At 40.1% G+C, this 14,039-nt stretch overlaps 1 long non-coding RNA gene across 2 annotated transcripts; it reads right to left on the reverse strand.

The window, feature by feature from the left end:
• Nucleotides 1-3,040: 3,040 nt before the first annotated feature.
• LOC121930288 lies at nt 3,041-5,152 on the reverse strand. Of its 2 annotated transcripts, XR_006103906.1 has the most exons (4): nt 4,955-5,152; nt 4,136-4,333; nt 3,454-3,560; nt 3,041-3,216 (listed from the first exon to the last, which is right to left on the reverse strand). It is a non-coding gene; the product is annotated as an uncharacterized LOC121930288 (long non-coding RNA). The 2 variants fall into 2 exon arrangements; XR_006103905.1 differs by having other exon boundaries at nt 3,041-3,560.
• Between the last annotated feature and the right edge of the window lie 8,887 nt (nt 5,153-14,039).

A 14,039-nucleotide genomic window follows, 5' to 3' on the forward strand; every position in this document is an offset into this window, starting at 1 on the left:
TTCAGGGGTAGCTGTGTTGGCTGAATTATCAAATACAAACAAAAATCCATCAGTGATACCTTTATTGGCCAATCAAAATGCACAATATATGTGTTGCAAGCTTGCAAAGTTCCATGGGCTTCTTCCTCAGTCAAGATGTTACAAACCAAACAAGAGAAGAAGAAAAACATAATTGGAGATGTTAGTCAGATACCTGCATGTTGTTTCAGTCCTTAGTAAAGATGGTATGCTGGGGAGGATATCTTTTGCAGGCAGGCTCCTCCTCTTTCTGGCCATGCAGCAATAGGGAGATTTTCAAATGCCAGAAAACTGAAAGTCCATTTGCATCTCAACAGGAACCCCTCTTTTGCAATCCAATATGTCTCCATTCCAGTGAGGTCACAGGCCTATAGCGTGTGTTCAAAAGTCAGGAAAGTCAACATTAAAAATCAGACTGCGGGGACTTACCCGCAGCCAAAATTGAGGTCCAGCACAAGGAGCGAAGCTGCTGGCTAAAGCTTCTTCTTCCCAGGAGGCCCTGCAGTCCCTGGGAAGGCTAGTTCTGGCAATATCAGGCAGCCAATGAGGTGCAAACAGCCTGCTTTTTCCTCACTGGCTGCCCAGAGTGAGGTGCCTGACTAGGCCAGTTCTTTCTGAGCCCTAGGAGGAACAGCTCTGAGCAGCAGAAAGTGGCAAGTGGAAGCAAGTAACTAGCAAGCCGCAGCAGCTTCAGGCACATGCCAAAGGGTTGACAGAAGCGTGGTATGGGGCAGCAGCAGTATGGAAGTGCAATCACCTGGCCAATGTCTTATAAGTATTCACTTTGGCCAGGTACTTGGCAACTATTGATTATGATATAGCCTTCAGGAAGCAGGCTTCCCAGAACAACAGGGCACAGCTTTGGCTAGTGTTTTTCAGTCCACATGTCAAGGGAAAGGGGGACAGCCCAAGGCCATTTTGATGGGCATGGGGAAAGGGGGCCAGGGACCTTGTATGTTGGGAATATAATCAAGGGAAATGCCAATGAGCCAGGTATACATTTGAAGACAGCTGTGAGTCGTGCCTGGGTCCCTACCCCAAACTGTCTTGCACTCACTCTGTTGCACTCATTCACAGCATTTCTTTCAGGGGGGACACCCCCTCATTCTCCCCAGCAGAAAAAAGGGAAGGGGGGACTAGGGTGGAAAAATCACTAGTCAGGCCAAGTATCTGCCACCATGTCTGCTCTGGGTTGGCACTCATGCCAATCCAGCTGAGTACCTTGCTTACTCTATTGAATTTCTACCACAACAAGGAAGCAGCCAGATTCATCTAGGAGGGGTTTCCCAGCAGTTTCTGTGTTCTGGTAGTAGGTTCCTGGATAGCTTTTGATTCAGGCAATCTTAAGTCAGCCAGAGAACTTCCAGAAGTAGTGGCTCAAAAGTGGAGTGACTTCCAGTGCTGGTTATGGTGTCATGAAGAGGGATTCCCAATGTTTGCTGGAAACTTTCACACAGCATGGTAATGAGCCAGGATTAACCAACCTTTGGCTCAAAATTCCCTCTAGAACATGAGAACTGAAGAAGCCATCAAAAATCCAGTCCTCTTTTGGGGTTTCTGTTTTCTAAAGAAGACAGAAAGGGGGTGAAACAGAGGGGATCTGAAGAGTTTTCTGCTGTGTACCTGCAGCCAGAAGAACTGGCATGAATGATGCCACCAACTCTTTTTAACCTAGCAGACAGCTTGGTTGAAATACTGTCATCAATTGGGTTCTACAGACGTCAAAAGAAAAAAGATCGTAAGTGAGCTCACTTGTTGGGGAAGTCCTCTGTTCATCATGTTCCTGCTTTTATAACAGTCTTTGATCTTTGTGGAATTGGCAGTCATGCTGGTAAAACAGAGATGCACCTCCCAACCCAAATAAATAAAAGTAGAAGATGCTCTGTGCTTTGGAATTTTGGAAGTTTGGAGAGAAAGAGACAGTGAAAGTTAATAAATTGCAAGAAATTAAGAGAAAGAACCTGAAAGATACAAAGAAGCTAAAAGCAGAGAAGCAAAAAAGATAGAAGTTTAGTGAGAAAAGGAGGGAAGTTAAGTGTGATTCGTTTTTTGGCCCCTGGTGAGCAGAACCAAAGGAAGTGCTGACTGACAAAGGACTTTGAAATTTTGAACCTTGGAATCTTGACCAGTAAAAGGAAATTCAGACAGACTAAATGACAAAATGGCAAGATTTCAAGACAAAATTTAGACATAGGGATGCATAAGACTGTTTAGAATGTGGCAAGTTGATGAAGATGAACTGAGGACTGTGTGAAAGCATAACAGGTAGAAGACAATGGACAAAAATCTACAATTAGGACTTTAAATTAGACGTTAAATTAGAATTTTAAAAAAAAGCCAAGAGCAAAATTAAAAGTCTTGCAAAATGCTACAGACAGAGGCAGTTTAGGACTCTCATATCTAAAACTTTCATACAATCAAATCACAGAATCATAGAGTTGGAAGAGACCACAAGTGCTATCCTGTCCAACCCCTGTCATGTAGGAACTCACAATCAAAGCACCTCCTCCTGCAGATCACCATCCATTCTGTGTTTAAAACCTACAAAGGAGCCCTGGTGGCGCAGTGGTTAAATGCCTGCACTGCAACCATTCACTCAAGACCACAAGGTTGCGAGTTCAAGACCAGCAAAAGGGCCCAAGCTCGACTCAGGCTTGCATCCTTCCGAGGTCGCTAAAATGAGTACCCAGACTGTTGGGGGCAAATTAGCTTACTTGCTAATTAGCTTACTTGCTGTTCACTGCTATGATCTTTGGAATAGCGGTATATAAATAAAACAAATTAAAATTAAAACCTACAAAGAAAAGGGTTTACCACACATGCTGTTTAATGTGGCTGAAAAAGTGGAAGATGTGAAAAAACAATTGTTTGTTAATATTTAGAGAGAGAAGAATTGAGGTTTGGTTGGCATGCTTATTTATGGTTCAATAATAGATCAGTCAATAAATGTTTTAATAACCATTTATGATGAAAACATTCCTGAAGGTATGGAAAATATACAAATTAAGATATTCTCCAAAGACTTCAACATGGATATCATCACATGAAACATTCTACAAGAAGGAAAATATTATGGATGACATTTGACTTGTTGACACTGTGACTTGTTGACTTTTCAGGGAGACTCATACAAGATCAATAGGCAAGAAGAATTAAACAGTGAGGGAATTAAACTGTCACTGCTTGCTGTACAAACAACTGAAAGAAAAAAAATTAAGGCTGAAATAAAACTACATGCATAGAAGAGAAATTAACTGATTTAGGAAAAGTACTAATTATAGAGAAATGTACCTCCATTCAACAAACTTGGAGTCTCCTCCTTGGGTGTGGCTCTCAAGAAGTCACCAAGGGGGTTCAGGCACCACCTATATCATATCCCAAGGGAGCTTCAGGTAATGATGCTATCCCACTTCAGTTTTGCCCAGTTCAATTTACCTCTTTCAATCAGGTGGTTTGCCTGATCCAAGCCTGGGGCTCTCATGGTGAAATTTTACATAAAGCCAGTCTTCAGGCTCCTCCTGGTCCATCCAGATGATTTCTGTCTGTTAGGATTCAATTTCCAGAGTCAGTGGTTTTGCAATAAACCAGCGCTCAGTCAGATATGCAGCTTCTGAGACATTTAGCCCCTTCCTGGAGTGGGCAGCCAAATTGCAGGTGGTTTCCCCATATTTCACCCATTACCAGAACAATTTCCTCTTGATAAATAGGAAGGACACTGCTGTCAGAGGCCATTGGCACACTCAAGGAAGAGCACAGAGCAGAAGGTGAGCTGGGAACTGTATTTGAACAATTCTCTTTTACGTTTTCATGAGATCACCCTCATTTTCTCTGTTGTCTCCTTTTGACATAATTTCTGTTGGCACCCACCTTCATTACGTAAAAGGAATGATGTATGTAGTCTGGGTATGTACAGAGTGTCCCTCATGACTGCACTCTGAACTTGTTGTAGTACCTTCTTTTAGTCTTTAAATGAAAAGACACAGCTCTTTAAACACAGTTCAACCAAACTATGGTAAGATTCTGAAAATACAATTCAAATTTGTTTTCAGAATTTTCAGACATTACAGGTTATGGCAATACTCTTACTATGGCTAAAATGCATGCTGATACGCCACACCTGTTGATAACTGCCATTTTCCATCACCGGTTCCAAAGGTGGCAGCAGCAGCACCAGCCACAGCTTGAAGTCTGTTCTCATGTTCCTCCAGCTGCAGCCTTTGCAAGTGACTCAGATTCTCCAGAAAGCTCTTGGCTCAGCATCACAGGAGGGGGGAGGATGAACACAGGAGGGGAAAAAAATCCTTGTCTTCAGGCTCTGCAAGAGAAGGAAGGTCATAGGAATGTGGCTAAGTCTGGCCATCCTTTCTTTCCATTCTCAGATCCTCTAGTTATTTTTGTCTTCAATTTTTTTTTGGATACTCCTACAGGGCCAGCTAGTTCAGGAGAGGATATCCCATTCAAAGGCACTGTTCCCAGTGTGGGCTGGATTCCCTTTACACCTCCCCTCCACCCCCACATCTCCCACTCTAAACAGTTGTAAAATATTTGTTTCAGTTTGTCTGACCTACATTTTCTAAGATGGAGTGGCCTGGCTTATATCACTGCTCTACATTCTCCATTTGAATTTAAAAGAAAAAAATGCCTGAGAAGAAAAAGGCCAGCAGCCATAGACTGCAATAGAAAAATTTCCTAACACAGAGAGCAAAACAAACAGGCTGACACTTCCCTAACTGAGAGGCTTGTGGTTATATACACACCATACCATACTTTTTCAGGCTAAGGCTACTTATAAAACATGGTCTAGATTAAGGATGGAGAGGCATCTGGACCTGAAAAGTCTGGGTTTTAGCAAATGTTTGATTCAAATGCTCAGAAGAGGTTGAACAGTTTGCAAGCACACAGTTCTAGAATTTGTAAAAGTCTTGAAAGTACTGACCTGGCAAAGTGTCCACTGTGAAATAATCCCACTTGGTCAGGCAACAGCAATTGAGGCAAGATGGACAACAGGTCTCAGCAAGGCTTCTAGACATGCTACTAGTTTCCTCCTGTTAAAGGTCTTTTGAGAACTGGTACACACAGTAATGCAGCCAAAGTGTGGGTGAAGTCTTTGATCAGGTCACTGGTATAAATGTAAAATATCCTGGGGAGAAAAGTTGGAAACAGGCTTCTAGCATTAGCATCAAAACTTGTTTACCAATTATGTCCCTTTGTTTAATTAATGTATATCCATTCCCCACTGCTGCTCTTATTTAACATAAAATATATCCCAGGTATTCTTGATAATCGATATCCAAGACACAGAAACACACAAACGAGAGCTGCTGTTTCAGAACCAAACTACACACTATGTTACAGCTGTATGTAATTTAATTTGATAGATGCTTTTCTGCTCCAAGTGTCCTCTGCTGCCAGGAAGTGGGGTGAGGTTGATCCTTTGTTTCTTGCTTCTCCTCTCCAACCATTCCCTCCAACCAATATTCCACTCCCTCCATCCCATAAAAAAGAAGCTAGAAGTGGGAAAATTAGTGGTGTAACAATGGGTATAATTAGGATGAAGTACCTGCAACATCCTTTCAGTTTTTATAATGCAACATAACCCTTCCCAAGGGTGTTTTGAAGTGGCTTTTTGACCATTATTAAGCAGGGTTGGATAGTTACTTTGTTGTTGTTATTGTTATCATTTCTGATTTATGGAAACCCTGAGCAGGTGTGGTGTAGTGATTTAACTGGTGGCCTACAGCTCTGGAGACTAGGGCTCATGGTCTCCAGTCTACCATTGAAACCTATTGGGTGACCTTGGGCAAGTCACAAAAACTTTCAGCCTAAGAGGATGGCAATAGTAAACCTGCTTTGAACAAATCTTATTCAGAGAACCCTGTGATAGGATCACCTTCAGGTCACTATAAGTCAGAAATGACCTGAAGGTACACAACAACAATAACAATAAAAGGTGAACCTATCATGGGGTTTTCTTGGCAACCTTTGTTCAAAGGGGGTTTGCCTTTGTCTTCCTCTAAAGCTGATAGAATGTGCTGGAAAATGAGAGATGTACTGTGTTTTTGTGGGGGGGAAACATTGTTAAGCTGTGCTGTTGTTAAAAAAGGCTTTTATTTGTCCTGCTGATGAGTTTCAGGAAAATCCTTCTTCACAAGCAGATTCTTCAGTTTCTCTTTTTGTGTAGCCAGTTTCTAGCACTGAATGTTAATGCTACAACCCATTTTCCCCAAAAGGTAGACATTTAGGGAGCAGCAGTGGCATTGCTAGGGTGGTGGTTGTGGTCACCTACTTATGGTGTCACCCAGTGCAGCCCACATCCCACATGCCCCCTAGTGACATTTCTGCCACACGGCAGGCACGGGCAAGAGGCTTCTCAGTCCCTACTCATACAGCTACTTGGTTGCTGTTCCCAGTGTGACTGGATTGCAAAGGGAGTAGCAAATGAGATTAGGTTTTTTGAATATGGATTAGAACAGTAGATCTAATATCATGAAATATGTGGGAGGGAGCACTAGCATTGTCATTCAATAAGAAAGGGGGTAGTAGCCCCCAAAGGGTTGGGTATCACTGATCTATACCGAGAAAAAAATAGGCCTTACTTTGAATTTTTCTAGTCCACAGGGACCCCATTAAGTCTGTACATGCAATGAATTTAGAAACAACATTGGCACATCCAGCCACACACCGGCACACCCTGTGAACTCACTTTTCTTCCCTTTCCCAGCATGCACCAACCTAGCAGCCAATAGCCGTGAGTGTTTGCCTGTCAATCTAAAAATCACTTTGCACTATGATTGGATGCCTCTCCACACTTTCCCTCCTTGCCACCCCAAGGAGGGAGGAGGGAATTCTAAATGTACAGACAGACACGATGGAGGAAAAAATTAAAATTATATTTTATTTCTCTTTTATTTATGAATGTGTGTTGCCGCGGGATCAGCGGTGCTCGATTCGATTGGGCTGAAAACAAGGTGAGACCATTTTCTTTGGCCCATGTAGACAAGCTCATTGTGTTCTCAGCCTATTGAACCTATTTTGTTTTAAACTGTGCCTACTAAACAGTGGTAGTAAGCTTTTCTTCAGCAATCAATCCATATCATTCATAGAATTTAAGAATGGTTCAAACGACATATTAAATTTGTGACCCTCCCATATCTTCCTATTCTGTTTTATTATTTTTCCTTTCCACAAAAAAATATTTTATGAAAGGACAGAATAACTTCACAATATCCTTTAAGTAGTATAATGCAGAGTCTTCTGACTGTAAGCATTCTAGAATTACAACGGGGTTAGCATTGGTTCCCAAGGGTAATTAATAAGTCTGAAAAACTTTACTCAGGGGCACAGCTAACTATTTGAAGTGAGGAGTGTCATTTTGTTATGTACATGATTACTTCAGTTCAGAAATCCAAGCTTCAGTAGAAAAAAACTAGAAAACATTATTTAAAAATCAAAGATGGTTCCAGCAGAGTTATGTTGTCAGGACTGAGATATGAGCAGTAATACAGTATAATTTTTAAATTAAAATTTATTAATACATTCTAAAAACATGACAACAAACAGTACACCAAAACAACAATAAATAAAGACAATAACCCAAATAAGCCCCTGAAAATTATAGATAAAAGGTATATTCAGGGATCCTGAGAAACATCTTTCTATAAAAATTTAGCTAAAATTGGGGGATGTCTAGAGACTAAATCTTGCTGGATGTATTCAATAAATGGGTGCCAGATCTTATGAAAGGTCAATCCAGATTGTAAGCTTCTTGCTCTGTTGTTATTACTGTATCTGCCATTTTCTCCATTAACCACAAGTCCCAGAGTCTAGTCCACCATCCTGCAATATTCAACTTTCCAGTTCATGGCTATCTCAAGCCTGGCAACAGCCAGAAGCAAACTAATAAGTTCTTTATGCTGCAGGGCTTTATTTTCATTCATAAAAATGAAGAACAGCAGCAGGAGTGGAGATAATTGTATGTTTTGTTTAGTGATCTTGGAGATCAGTTGTAAAATTTCTGTCCAGTACTCATACACTAAGGGACAATGCAGCCACATATGTACAATGGTTCCCCTACCTTCACAACCCCTCCAGCATTTTGAATTAGCATTGGTAGACATACGAGCCAATTTGACTGGGTTGAGGTACCATTGGTGGACCAACTTGATAGTATTCTCTTTAATGGCAATGGACCTAGTTTTAAATGGTAAATGAGTCCATTTTCCCAGTCTTACTATCAATTGAAAGGGAAAGTTCTGCTTCCCATCCTGCCTTGTGAAGTGTTGAGTTCCCAAATGTTTCTTCTAGCAGACAATTATATATGCATGATATTTGGCCTTTAGAATATATAGCCAGAGAGACGCACATGTTTTCAAAAAAAAGTAAGTGGGCGAGGATATTCCTGTATCTGAAGCAGTTTCTTTAAGAATAATTGTATCTGTATTATTTGATACCAGTTCTGATGACCAGGGCACAGAGCACAGATAGTCGTCCCAGTGTGGAACAGGTCCCTAACTGTATACAGGCCATAAAGCTCCCAACCTCGAAACTGTGCGTATTTTTCTGGGCTTTGGAAAAGAGGGTGAGTAAGAAAAGGCCGTAAAGGGGAAGGGTAGGGAGCCAAGAGATGCCTCCATTTCTTTCGGCTTTTCTGACTTTACCCCTACACATAGCAATTCAAACTTTGGCTAAACTTAAATGCTAGTCACTTATAGATCTACCTATACAGATCTATAAATCTCACATTCCCTCTTTCCCAGTATTGCCTCTCTATATAGATCTATAGATCACACATTCCCTCTTTCCCAGTGTTGCCCGTTTTCAAATTCATACCAGCTCTTCTCATGAGACTAGCCTTGAAGCTCCCAGGTTAGGTTAGGGGCCCAGTGCTAAAGGAAAGTGGTTAACTTACTTCTTTTTCCCCTCCTTTCACTTCCTGGATCTCCTTCTGTTCTATCTTCAATATTTTTTGTTATTTGAGTACCTGAATAAAAGTGCATGAGATCATGCTATGAGCCTTACTGAAGCTGCAGGTGTAGAAAAAAGTTCATAGATGCTGAAGATGTTTGTGCTGCTGTGAACTGCACTTCTTCAACATTAATTAATTGATTTGTTTATTTATTTCTATGCCACCATTCGTAGAATAACTCACGCATGCATACAAAGAGGGCTCTGTTTTTGGAACGGTCTAGGAGCTTGTTTAAGCCAGCCTTTGATATCCTGCACTTGGAATTTGGAACCCAGGCCAGATTTGTAGTCAAAGGGGAAAGGGAGGGACCTATTTAAAAGGCATAGAGGCTGGGGATGAGATGAAGCCAGCCCAGCTCAGGTGTTCCTGTCATTGCCACATTCCCAGGGGAGGGCTGGGGTAAGCAACTCAGGAACTTCTGTTTCCCAACAAGCAGAGTGGGCCAAACAATTCTAACCATACATTGGTTGTCAAAAGCAACATCTTTGCAACTACTTTGTTGCTCACTAGTGTGGAGCTGTATTAAAAGTTGTGGCCTGCTTTCTAAACACATCCCGCTTTCTACTTTGTGCTCACTAGTGTGGAGCTGTATTAAATAAAAGTTGTGGCCTGCTTTCTAAAGACATCCTGTGTCTTGTGCACTCTTTTTTCCCCTCTTTCCCCAATTGCACTCTTTCTTGCAGGGCACAAGACTGTACTCTATGGGTACTGTGAGTGGATGAGTAAAGGATAGCAAATTCTGGTTCTGTAATAAGTGCAGCCAATTGGCTGTCCAGCTACAGCACTTTTGTTCTCAGGGCCCTTTACACTACAAGAAGAATACTGAAAGAATTAATGAAAGAACAAGAGCAAATAAGAGACAGAGCTGGCTTGCAGCATCTCACTGAGGTGGGTAGGAAATGTGCCCCAGTGAAAAATGAAAAATGAGTGGGAGAAAATGAAGGAAAAATGGAAGGAACTTTAGTCTTTAGGTCATACCTCAGCCTCCAGATCTCTCTTGTCATGTCTTTTACTCCTTGTCACACCTTTGGAAATACTCAAAGCAGTAATGAGAGCAGCTCATATTTTTAAAATTTGTATTTGTTATAGATACAAGGTAACAGTCAAACAGCCAACTACCTTTAAATACAAGGTCTTTCCATGTATATTTCATTGGAAGACCCATTGTATTAATCATGGAGAGAGTAAACAGCCATGTTGTACATATTCTCTAAAATGTCTTCCTCATAAAAGATAATTTTTAAAAGATAAACCAATTTTTAAAAAGATAAACAGCCGTGCTGTACTTATTCCCTAAAATGCCTTCCTCATAAAAAACAACTTTTAAAAGATAAACCTTCCAAATTTTGTCATAAGAGGTACACTGCTCCAGATGTGGGAGTTTATCACACGGGAGGAATTTCTCTTAATTTCAAATGAAAGAAAGTGGGGCCAGAACGCATTCACATGAATTTGCTAGTTCAGCGAATTTACGTGAATTCAAATTGCGTTTGAACTGACTTCCCATTGCCTGAAAATAGCTTGTGTAGTTGGGCAGACTTGCAAACCTGTGAACGAGGATGTAGGAAAAGAATCCAAAATGCATCACACTGGCAAAATGTTAGAAAAACCAAGGCCTGCCAAAAAGAAGGCAAAAAAGAAGAGTTTACCAGGAATGAAGTGAAGGCAGACATCTTTAAGTGGTATGTAAAGTAATTTGTACTTTAAGCAGATGTTTGTCATTATTAGAATTCAGTAGCATATGGTAAAGCATAAAGTATGTGAACTATTATTGAGGTAAAGGCAGGAGTGGCCATGTGTCTCCCAGAAGCAGTGCAGGAGAAAACATCTTGTTGAAGATGACTTGATTGTAGTTGATCCTGAGAGTGTACTTAGTGGAAGCCAAACTATACTGTTGAACATCTTGCTGCAACAGTCTCTAGTAAATAAAAGTATGCCTGTTGCATGAGTGAAAATCATAACGTTTAGTCAAACTCTATTCATCCCCCTTCTTTCAATGTTTGCAGCCATACAAAATGACAGTAGATTATGAACTGATAGTAGATTATGAACTGAAGATTCTATTATTTCATTCCCTCTTTCTCTTCCTCCTTTGCTCCCTCCAGAGGCTATGCCATGTAAGTTCATGATAACTACAAGCTTTGTTTTCCATTGAATGTGCTCCTTAGGCTTCTCAGTGATATGTGGCTCACCAACGTACAAGTTATCCTCCATCACAAATTGATGCTGGAATTAACTTGGTTATTGCAAATCTCATGAAATTCTGGGGAGCTTGCCAATAACATTTTTCCTTGGAACAAATATAAATCTTCAGCTGCTAAGGGAATGCTAGATGAATACATTGCCAGTGGGATTGCATGGGATACTGATGGTTAAATGATCATAAGAACAGCTTTTTTCTTGTTCCATTTAGTGCTGTTTTGCTACTTTGACAGTTTGCCACTGGCCCCAGTTTGGCTACATGCTTTTATTTTTATTGATTTGAATCCTGGCAATCCTATATGGAAAATGTCTATGTTTATGGAAGGGATGGCAATGCCATTTATTCAAGGATGATTTCATTGCCAACAAAAATCTTCTTGGCATTTATATAAGGAATTTCAATCCCTCCCAAATGGTAACATGTTATTCTCAGCTGTCCAGTGTGGTACAGTTTTGACACTCCCAACTCAAAGTTTGTTTATTTGTCTATAATTTAATAATGTGGATAGAATTTCACATACCTCTGTTCCTTTCCTGGGGTAGAACAACCTCATATTATTGGGGGGAAGGGTGTTTGTCCTTTTTTATACTAGCTTCTATGTATATGGTACATTACATATGAGAAAAGACATTTTGTTATAATATGGGAGATGCAGAAGGGAGAAAATAATCTCAGCTCCCCATCCCAACCCATCCACCTGCAATATTAATAAATACTTCATAAAGAATGAATATAAAGCACTTAGAGATTCATTGTTTAATTGTAAGGTATTCTTGCTTATTTTCATGATGTGTGATCTAACTGAGTCTTAATTGCTGTGTCGTTTCTAATTGTTCACGTATTTCATTTTGTAAACAGATTATTACACAACAAAGAAGGGGATCAGAATGGATATGCAAACTCCTGAAAAGAAAATAGCTTTGGAGAACGGAGCATCCTACACTGAATCCACATCCAGGAGTTTTGCAAAAGGATCCTCCAAACTTATGGAACATTTTTAAAATATAAAGCAGCTACTATGAAGCATTCTTGAGAACAGTATATTAGGCAAATTGAAAATTTGAACTTTTGGAATGATGAAAAATTTCATTAGAACAAAGTTCAATCAAATATAACTCATAACATCAAAGGGGGGGTCAAGAAAAAAACAGGCTTTTCTTAGCAAAAATAACGGTGAATATTGGTCAGTATAAGAGTAAATGTTCAATATACTGTGCTGTGTATGAACAAATTGTGAGTGTCATTATATGATATTGCATGCTGTATTTTTTTTCCTTATTTAATATATTGACATTCACCTCAGTATGATTATCAGTGATGCTTTATCAACTAACTGACCTTGTTTTCGGGTTTTAAACATTAGCGACTGTCTCCCCACCCCAGGAGCAGCTACCATTGGGGGTGGGGGTGGTGCTGCTGTCTCCAGAGGCTCCATTTAGGGCCTGGTGCAGCAGATTGAAAGGGAGATGACAAAGGGGTACAAGACTGGCCCTGAAGTACATACATTTCTCTGTTTTCTAACACAGCTGGATGAACTGTCCATCCACTAGCATTCACCGCTGGAGGTAGAAAATCCTTGCTGGGACACAGAGAGCTGTGACCATAGCCTATTGAGGTCATTGATAGTAATTTGTCCTACAGGCCAAATTTTCATTTCAAATCAAAATGGCATCATTGATTCCAATGGACTATCCTTGTTTATATTTTCCAAGAATCTGCAATTTTCCAAGAATCTGTGTCTGAGACCAAATAAATTCTGTTGGACTGAAGCAAGTGTTAATAGCTCAACAGGATCATGTATAGCTGGCTAAATAAATCTTCCCCAAGAAGATCTACTATCTACATGTCTTGGTCTACAATTTTCATAAAACCCTGTTGGACCTGATGGCTGGGGATAATTAGAGTGCAACCTCTTCATATTGCACAAGGTTTGGGAAGGCTGGTGATTTCATAAGTTCCTACTCATTTGCCTTGCACTTTCCCCCCTACAATTGCGACTCAGTTACATCTTAAAGACATGCTTCTTCAAGAGTGAAATACATCTTTGGAAGTTACACATGTATATCTTTCATTAATTTTGTGTTTTGCTATTGGATATATTGAGAACCAGCATGGTGTAGTGGTTTGAATGTTGGGTTAGAACTCTGGGAGACCAGGATTCAAATCCCTGCTCAGCTATGGAAATTGCACTCTCTAAGCCTCAGAGGGTGGCATTGGCAAGCCCTTTCTGAACAAATTTTGCCAAGAAACCCCTGTGAGAGTACTGCCTCGGGGTTATCATAAGTTTGAAGCAATTTGAGGTTGGACAGAACAATGCTGGATACAAATCTTAATTTGCAGGTCTGATTGTTGAGGAACATATCGATGAGAAAAACTCATTGTGAGAGTAAAAACAGTTTTATCAGAGAATTATGCATTCCTCTTAGTGTCTAAGATTGACCCTTACAAATCAGGTTCATGACAAAATTCAATATAGATGGTACCTTATGCCAGAAAAGTTATCAAAAATTTATAAAAACACAAAAGGTACATGCTGGAATTGTTTTAAAAAAAGAAGGCACCATGATGCACATGTGGTGGGAATGTAAGGGAGCAAAGAAGTTCTGGTCTGATATACATAAAGAAATGGAAAAAATGATAAACATTAAGATTGATTTTGAACCATCACTATTCCTCCTGGGGATGACCAATAAAGAATTGGAAACCAAAGCTGGAAAAATAGTATTCTACTTAACCTCGACCACACGATTGGTATTGGCAAAAAATGGAAAAATAGGGAAGATCCCACAAAAGAAGAATGGATTTAAAAAATTTACAAAATACTGGAGATGGACAAATTAACAATTTTAGTGA

Source organism: Sceloporus undulatus, chromosome 5, assembly GCF_019175285.1.
Source record: "Sceloporus undulatus isolate JIND9_A2432 ecotype Alabama chromosome 5, SceUnd_v1.1, whole genome shotgun sequence".
In the NCBI taxonomy this organism is placed as follows: domain Eukaryota; kingdom Metazoa; phylum Chordata; class Lepidosauria; order Squamata; family Phrynosomatidae; genus Sceloporus; species Sceloporus undulatus.